General features: G+C 45.1%; 1 protein-coding gene across 13 annotated transcripts in view; it reads right to left on the reverse strand.

Moving 5' to 3' along the window:
- The window catches only part of Pum2 (pumilio RNA binding family member 2), a 94,944-nt gene extending 85,712 nt beyond the window's left edge, over positions 1 to 9,232 (reverse strand). For all 13 annotated transcript variants that reach the window (XM_042680816.1, XM_042680822.1, XM_042680815.1 and 10 more), the window contains exon 1: positions 9,107 to 9,232. The gene's annotated coding sequence lies outside the window, so the exon portion shown is untranslated. The remainder of the gene's footprint in view (positions 1 to 9,106) is intronic.
- Between the last annotated feature and the right edge of the window lie 365 nt (positions 9,233 to 9,597).

The raw sequence follows: 9,597 nt of genomic DNA on the forward strand, positions 1-9,597 counted from the left end.
AAACTCCAATTGAGCACCAAAAAAAGCAAGAAATAAAACTGTGGCTCAAGTGGTAGAGCACTAGCCTTGAGCAAGAGAGCCCAGAGGCAGCTGGAGGTCCTGAGTCCAAGCCCCAGGAAGGGGACAAAAACCCCCCAAAAAAACAAAACCAAAGAAATCTTATCTGAATTCATGATCTGAGATAAAGCATAAAAATTTCTTCTTCCTCTCCTTCCCAAGGTATTTTTTACTTTTTGGAACAGGGTCTTGTGTAACCCAAGGTTGCTTGCAATTTACAAGTCCTCCGGCCTGCACTTCTTGATTAGGATTACAAGGGTGAACATCATGTCTGACTAAAATCCACTTCAATTAACAAACTTCAATGTGGCACTCCCACTTGTGCTAGTGGCAGAAGCCTCCCAGGCCTAACACATACTAGGTTAAGTGCTCTACCACTAAGCTACACCCTCAGCCTCTGTGTGTGTGTGTGTGTGTGTGTGTGTGTGTGTGTGTGTGTTCACTGGTCTTGGACACTATTCTTGAACTTTTCTGCTCAAAACTAGCACTTGAAACACAGCTCCACTTATGTTTTTTTTTTTTTTATGGATAACTGGACTTTCATGCCCAGGCTGGCTTTGAACTGCAATCCTTGAATCTCAGCCTCCTTAGTAGTCAGTATTACAGGTATGAGCCACCTTGTGATCGTTATAGTTCCTCACTTATTAAAAGCAAACAAATAAACAAGAAGCCCTGAATTGGTCACTCTGAATGACCAAACTGCTTTAATTTTAAAAAGGCATCTATGGTAGAACAAGATTAAAATAAAGTTCACTGAATATTAATTTCAACAGAAATTTTTAGACTGCCTTAATAAACACAATAAAACAAAAAGTTTAGCAAACAGGGCTAGGAAGGTGGCTCAGTGGTAGAGCGCTTGCCTTGCATGCTCAAGGCCCTGGGTTCGATTCCTCAACACCACATAAGCAAAAAGAAAAAAGCCGGAAGTGGCATTGTGGCTCAAGTGGTAGAGCGCTAGCCTTCAGCTGAAGAGCTGAGGGACAGTGCCCAGGCCCAGAGTTCAGGCCCCATGACCGGACCCAAAAAAAAAAAAAAGTTTAGCAAACAAAGCAGACATTCAATATTTTTTGCTACCTTTGGTGATCCAAGATAAAAGGAGAAATAACAGTACAATATACAATTATTAATATTGTGAAGGAAAGAAATCTTGCCAGTTCTCACTGCTTAAATCTTTCTATTTTATAATCTTACATTTCCAAAGTCTTCAGGACTGCCCATATTAGATAGTCTTTTATTCCAGTGGGCTCTTGGCACTCTAATCTTATTTTCAGCAAATTCTCCTCTACCAGGTTCACTACATATTAATTCTTCTGGCAAAATAGCAATCCATTAACCTATTCACAAAATTAAGCTCTCTAATTTTGTCTTCCTACCAAAGTCCACAGTACTTTTTAAGCACTTGACACACTGAACTATAGTCACAAGTTCAATCTATATTTCACCTATCACCAACATTTAAGGATAGTCTGGCACAAGAGGCAAGCAATCCTTAAAGGGTACAGGTTTTTGGTAACCTAACTAGATGAAAAGATATGATTTAGAATGCTCAAATTAAGAAATATAGCAATCCTAGCTACTCAGTAGGCTGAGATCTGAGGATTGTGGTTCAAAGCCAGCCCAGGCAGGAAAGTCTGTAAAACTCTTACCTACCATTAACCACAAGAAATGGCACTGTGGCTCAAGTGGTAGAGTGCTCACCTTGAAATGAAGAGCCCAGGGACAGTGCCCAGGCCCAGAGTTCAAGCCCCACAACCAACCAAAAAATCCCAAAAAACTAACAAATATACTATGTTATTCATCAATACTTCATGAATACTTTCTCTACAAGAATTCTATAAAAACTGTCAAAGAACCTGTTATCATCCATTTTTTCTGATGTTAAGATTCACATAGTTTAGAAATTAAAGACAACACAAGTCTCCACTGGATAAAAAAACACCTACAAGTCTCCACTGGATAAAAAACAATCAATTATATTGCAATACAAAAGCTGTCCAAGAAACATTTGTGGGTATAATCTGGAGTCATTATCCTTCTTTCAAAACTCCATTGTTTATGCTGAATTGGGGGATAAAGATTCAGGCTTTACCACAGAACATTTAAGTGTTTTACATTTAATCACATTGAAAAGTACTGATAAAATACAATGGGGATGTGCACACATAGGCCCTATGTATATATTTTTATTGGTAGTTAACAAAATCAGACAGTTCCATCCATATTTTTTCCTACCTACAACTTCAGTGTTTAAAACCTAACCCTACAGTCATCCTGACTGAAGAGTTTATACCTTTAGTGTCTGAGTAAAACTAACTGAACCTTGTCAGTCAAGACTGTCTGTCAGGGCTGGGAAGGTGGCTCAGTGGTAGAGTGCTTGCCTTGCATACATGAGGCCCTGGGTTTGATTCCTCAGCACCACATAAGCAGAAAAAGCCAAAAGGGGTGCTGCTGTGGCTCAAGTGGCAGAGCTCTAGCCTTGAGCTGAAGAGCTGAGGGACAGCACCCAGGCCCAGAGTTCAGGCCCCACTACCTACCAAAAAAAAAAAAAAAGGAAGACTGTCAGTAATCCCTACTTAAATCTTCCAGAAACTGCTTAAAAACCAGTGGTTACCACTTTGTAAGATCTAAAACTTACTGAAAGATCTAAAACTTACTACTCTCAATAGCACATTATTACTACTACTACACCAAGAAGTCAAAGGTCTATCCTTAAACTAAGTTCCACATGTATTTGATAACTCCTCCCTTTCAAACTAAACAACAAAAACAAACAAAAAAACTGTAAACAGTCCTTCTCTATTGTCTACCATCACCACAACCACTGCATAAATGTTGGCAGTTACCTATAGATTTTATTTTCATAGACTATGTTGATAACATAAGTTTCCAAGTGTCATCAGCCAAGTACATCAGCTCTAAGGAAATAAATTTCAGGGATTGTGCAGTCCAAACATTCTTTGCCCCATGTGATAAAAATCTTTTTCCTCTCCCATCTGCAGTCCATCAAATTATTCTGACATTGAACTACCCCTTTCTGCTGCTCTGCATCTCATACTACTTCCCCTTTTTTTTGTAATTTGGCAGCTAGTGATTGCACATAAGGTATGCACATTGGGGTATTTCTCAGTACCCAAGTCTTTTATCCCTCCAGCAGAACCGAAGTAAACATCAGTGATGTCCAACTTAAAAAATGCATAGAATTACAGTAGCTAAATTAGCAGAGTAGAACTAAGAAAACTATCCTTTTCCAATGCGTTTGAATAATCAATCATTTTAAATTCTTTGAAGTATTTTAGAACATAAGTAGCCAGAGTAAGCGCAAATTTTTCAGCTAAAAGGTCAATAAAAGACAAATGTGTTTGCCCTTTAAGAATTAAAACTCGGGAAAGTAAAGCTTGTTAATTGGGAAACAATCTTCATTTGTAAAGAAATTCAATCTTTAGTTATTAGAGTAGCAATTTTGCCTATAAACATAATCTACAAAAAACTAAGAAGAAAAGGCATTTATCAGGCATCTATAATTGCAGTGTTTCTACCATTGGAAAAGTTTGAAAGGTCTCTAAAGTTTAGTTTTCAACCACAATAGAGGTAAATTTTAAATGAAAACCGAGCTTGTCTATATCAAATATAAAATTCACTATTAAAATATTAACTTCGGAAGTGGTGCTGTGGCTCAAGTGGTAGAGCGCTAGCCTTGAGCTGAGCTGAAGAGCTGAGGGACGGCACCCAGGCCCAGGAGTTCAAGCCCCAACACACACACACACACACACACACACACACACACACACACACACACACGAGTTCAAGCCCCATAACACACACACACACACACACACACACACACACACACGAGTTCAAGCCCCATAACACACACACACAGAGTTCAAGCCCCATAACCAACACACACACACACACACACACACACACACACACACACACACACACACACGAGTTCAAGCCCCATAACACACACACAGAGTTCAAGCCCCATAACCAACACACACACACACACATACACACACACTTCTGCTGGGTGCCGGTGGCTCACACCTGTAATCCTAGAAACTCAAAACAACTGAGATCCGAGGATCAAGATTCAAAGCCAGCCTGGGCAAGAAAGTCTACCCAACTCTTATCTCCAATAAACTACTCAGAGAAAGCCAGAAGTAGTACGATGGCTCAAGTGGTAAAGCACTAGCCTTGAGCACAAAGAGGGTCAGGAACAGCACCTAGACTGAGTTCAAGCCCCCAGACTGGCACGTGCGCGCACACACACGCACGCACACACACACACACAATTAGCTTCTAAGTAACAGTGTTTGAAGAAACTTCTATTATCTCAGAATTCAGAAGCAAGAAAGATATATGAGTAAAATTGATGGTAATACAAAGATCTCCTTTACCACGGATAAAACTACACTGGACCGCATAATTTAGGCTGAGGCCAAGAGGGTTCTCTAATATTAGACCCCATAATTATCTAACCTAGTCACAGGCAGCATGAGACAATTACTGTCCTCTCTACTATTAAAAAAAAGGGGGAGGGGGGGAGTGCCAGTGGCTCAAGCCTGTAATTCTAGCTACTCAGGAGGCTGACTCAGGATCACAGTTCAAAACCAGCCCGGGAAGGCAAGTCCATGAGACTTTTATCTCCAATAAACTACTTAGAAAAAAAAGCCAGAAGTGGCACTGTGGCTTAAGTGGTAGAGCACTAGACTTGAGCATAAAGAGGCTCAAGAGTCAGTACCCAAGCCCAGAGTCCAAGCCCCAGGACAGAGCAAACAGACTTTCAGAAAAAAATGGTCTCAATTATACTTGATCAATTCCCTCTGACAAATTCACCAAATGGAAGAATAAAGAGACAACAGGTACAAATCAGGCTTTAAAAAAATTCTTAAAACAGCAAATCAGGCTTGGAGCATGGATCAAACAGCAGAGCAGGCCTAAGGTGCAATCTTTAATAGAGGGAATAAAAAGCAAGAAATATACAACAGGTACAAATCAGGCTTTAAAACAAAATTCTTAAAACATCAAGAAATCAGGCTTGTAGCATGGGTCAAACAGCAGAGCAGGCTTAAGGTGCAATTTTTAATAGAGGGAATAAAAAGCAAGAAATATACTCATCATCACAAACTATAAAACTGTTTTAGTTAAGTGCAAACTTTATCTTAATCACAATGTAATAAAATGGACTCAAACATCAATAGAAGTCAAAGCCATAGAAGATTCGAATACTCAGATACTGTATCTTAAATATCCATAACTTTAAGAACATTAAAAATTAGAGATTTTGGGCTGGGAAGGTGGCTCAGTGGTAGAGCGCTTGCCTTGCAAGCCTGAGGCCCTGGGTTCGATTCCTCAGCACCACATAAGCAAAAAGAAAAAAGCCGGAAGTGGCGCTGTGGCTCAAGTGGTAGAGCGCTAGCCTTGAGCTGAGGAGCTGAGGGACAGCGCCCAGGCCCAGAGTTCAGGCCCCACAACCGGACCCCCCCAAAAAATTAGAGATTTCATGTTTTAGAAATCCACTTAAGTCTTTAAATTAGAAGTATGTAGAGCTTGAGTCCAGGAGACAGAAACTTCTTCCATTTCAAATTAAGAAGATTACTTGACAAAAAAGAGGCAAAGTTGGGGTTATGAAGCTCAGTAGTAGTGCTCTAGATTCTGGTTCCACCCCCAGCACTGGGACAACAATGGTAATAGTATTAATAAATGAGGCGTCTCTTTTCTGAGAAGATTGGCATAGAACACAGCTAATCTAACTTATAATCATAATTACTTCTCACCTGGATAAGTACATTCTAGACAAACTATATTGCAGCATCACAGAGACTTATAAATAACTGTGGTTTTACTTTACTATTTATGTTAAGTCTGATTTTTTTGTTGTTGTTGGTCGTGGGGCTTGAACTCTGGGCCTGAGTGCTGTCCCTCAACTCTTCAGCTCAAGGCTAGGCTCTACCACTTGGGCTACAGCACCACCTCCAGTTTTATAGTGTTTTATTGGAGATAAGTTTCAGACTTTCCTGTCCGGGCTGGCTTTGAACCTCGATCCTCAGATCTCAGCCTCCTGAATAGCTAGGATTACAGGCATGAGCCACTGGTGCCTGGCAAGCCTGATTTTTTTTTTTTTTTGGGGGGGGAGGGGTCGGGTCGTGGGTCCTGAATTCTGGGCCTGGGCACTGTCCTTCAGCTCTTCAGCTCAAGGCTAGCACTCTACCACTTGAACCACAGCACCACTTCTGGCTCCTTTTTTCTTTTTTGCTCATGTGGTGCTGAGGAATCGAACCCAGGGCCTCATGCGTGCAAGGCACGCACTCTACTACTGAACCACGTTCCCAGCCCAAGCCTGATTTTTATACACTTGCAAAACCTATGAAAATTTGGCCTAATAATGTTACAGCTTTAAAAGATTAGTTGAACTTAGTTTACCTAGGTTTCTTTAAAAAGTTATTTTAAAGATGGGTGCTGGTGGCTCATGTCTGTAATCCTAGCTACTCAGGAAGCTTAGATCTGCAGATGGTGGTTCAAAGCCAACCCAGTCAGAAATGTCCATGAGACTCTTATCTCCAATTAACACCCAAAAAGTGGGAAGCGGAGCTGTGCCTCAAGTGGTAAAGCACTAGCCTAGAGCACAAAGCACAGGGACAATGCCTAGGACCTGTAAAGCCCCAGGATCAGCGCTGGCACACACGTGTGCACACACGCACATGAACAGTTAAAATGTTTTCTAAATATTAAGACACCTAAGAGGACTTTTAACTCAAGATAAGAAAATTATATACTAGAACCAGTTTGAATTATTTGGCAAAGGAATTAATGACAAAAGAAAATTAGCTAGACTTGTGCAGAGGAAGAAAAATCTCCAGTGAGTGGATGAGAGCTGGTAGATTACAGTTCAAGGCCAGTCTAGGGAGAAAAGATGTCCAGATTCCATCTCCCTGGGGCTGGGAGGCATGGCTCAGAGAAAAGATTCCATCTCCAAAATAACCGGCTTAGGGCTGGGAAGGTGGCTCAGTGGTAGAGCGCTTGCCTTGCATGCCTGAGGCCCTGGGTTCGGTTCCTCAGCACCATATAAGCAAAAAGAAAAAGGCCGGAAGTGGCACTGTGGCTCAAGTGGTAGAGCGCTAGCCTTGAGCTGAAGAGCTGAGGGACAGAGCCCAGGCCCAGAGTTCAGGCCCCACGACCAGACCCAAAATAATAGTAATAATAATAATAATAATAATAAACCAGGCTCCAGTGCCTCACTGGTGTAACACTCAGGAGGTTAAGATCTGAAGATAGTCGTTCAAAGCCAGCCCGGGCAGAAAAGTCTGTGACTCTTTCTTTTGCCAGTTCTGGGGCTTAAACCTAGGCCTGGGCACTGTCTCTGACTTTCTTTTGCTCAAGGCTAGTCACAGGGCAACTTCCAGCTTTTTCTGTTTTTGTGGTACTCAGGAATCGAACCCAGGGCTTCATGCATGCTAGGCAAGCACTTCACCACTAAGCCACATTTCCCAGCCCTCTCCAATAAACTACTCAAAAAAGCTGGAAGTGGTGCTGTGGCTCAAGTGGTTGAGTACTTGCCTAGAGCAAAAGAAGGTTAGAGACGACACCCCAGCCAGCATTCAAGCCCGTGGACTGGCAAACAAAAAAAAAAGCAGGGCTGGAAGCATGACTCAAGTGGTAGAACAACAAAAATAAATGCTATCCATGATCTGATTTGTGCACATGATGTAGATAATTTCTTTAAAAGGGAAGATATCACAAGAATAACAGTCGAAACATTAAGCATGTGAAAATATTCATCTTTATATGTTTTAAAAAACAGGATTCCTAGCCAGAATTTCTTAAATCGTCCTCGAATACTCACGTGGCAGTCACCTAGTATACACACGAATCTAAACGGCAAACAAGCTTTTAAAACGCTAAGGTAACTCCCCTTCTTAAATCGTTTTCTTCACATCCAGTATCTTCACAGTATTATATTATGCTGAAGCATTTAAAACCATTTTCCGAGAAGTGGTGCTGTGGCTCAAGTGGTAGAGCGCTTGCCTTGAGCTGAAGAGACAGTGCCCAAGCCCAGAGTTCAAGCCCCACAATCGACAAAAAAAAAAAAGAATATAAAACCATTTTCCTTAAAAAGCCTTTTACCAAACACTTGGGCCACCAGTTTAAGGGAAGAAGAAAATAACAAGCTTAAGAAGTATTGTCTTGACACGATTCGTCTCCTTGTAAACAGGTCTGTGGCAAGCCATTCCCCTCCCAAGGTTAAATGTGTTACAATGAGAAACTAACGAGTGCATTTTCTCGGAAGTAGCACTAACTTTTTTAAGCACGTGTCTGGGCATAAAACCACAGGACTTTCTTGCCCACATTTGACCCAATTCAGATCTCAAACTACCGCTCAACGTTTGAAGCCGCTCACCTTTTCTACCTTCGGGTCTGAGAGTTACTGACCACCACATTCCCTTTCCCCGTGGCAGCTGAACCAAGCTGAACCCAAGTCCTGGTTTCGTCTCATGGCCGCATTTGTCTCCCGCCAGCCTGTCCTGGGCACGCTCGGGCCCTCGGGCATCCCCACGCTTCTCCCAAACCCACTCCCCCTTCCGTTTCACCCACTTCCAACTCGCACGCTTCTTCGCTCCCCTCCCCCCGCGCCCCGGCCTGTCCCCCCCCTCTCCGATCCCGAGGAGGGGCGGGCGATCGGATGGCTTGGGCTCTGACCCCGGAGTGCGCCAGAGCCGAAGGAAAACCGGATCCGGGCCGAGCCCGCGCGCGGCGGCGGCGGCGGGCGCGGGGGCTGGGCGGGGGGCCCGCAGGGGGGCGGCGGGGCGCCGACGCGGGAAAGCCGCGAGCGCGGCGGCCCCTTCCCCCGCGCGGCGCACACCCCCTTCCGGCTCCCCTCCCCTGCATTGTGCGCGCCGGCCCAGGCCGCAGCCCGCCCGGCGCCCGCAGGCCCGTCCGCCCTCCCGCCGACGGCCTGCGGCCGCCCCGGCGGCCACACACAAGCCCGGAGCCGGTCCCCGCGACACCCAGGGACGGGACGAGGAGCGAGCGCGGGCGGACTTACTGGGCTGCTGCGGCCGTGCTGCCTCAGCCGGGGACACCGACCGTTGGGCACCGGCGGCGTCGCTCGTGGCCGTCCTCCCCCTCCTCCGCCGTCGGTGGCGGCAGTGTCTTCTTTCCCCTCCTACCTCCCTCCCCCCCACCCCACCTCCTCCTTCTCCTCCCCCTCCTCCTCCTCCTCCTCCGAACCACCGAAGTACCGAGGGTGAGACACAGAGACTCACAACAACATGGCTACCACCGCCGCCTCCCCTCCCCTCCCCCCCGCCCACCGGCCGCGCGCAAAGCACTCCGGGAGAAAGGGGAGGGGGGAGCGCTCACCGAGGTGCGGCTCTTCTCAGTGGCCTGCGTCCCTTCTCCCGCGCTCTTGGCGCGGGCCAGTGGCGTCTCTGCGCATGCGCACGCTCCCTGCCGGGGGGAGGGGGGGAGCGGCACGCTCCGTCCTGCGCTCCCGTCCTCGCCTGGCAGGCTCCCTGCTATGTCCGAGCGATTGTG

This window comes from Dipodomys spectabilis, unplaced genomic scaffold (assembly GCF_019054845.1).
Source record: "Dipodomys spectabilis isolate Male_0828 unplaced genomic scaffold, ASM1905484v1 ptg000066l, whole genome shotgun sequence".
NCBI classification, from domain to species: Eukaryota; Metazoa; Chordata; class Mammalia; order Rodentia; family Heteromyidae; genus Dipodomys; species Dipodomys spectabilis.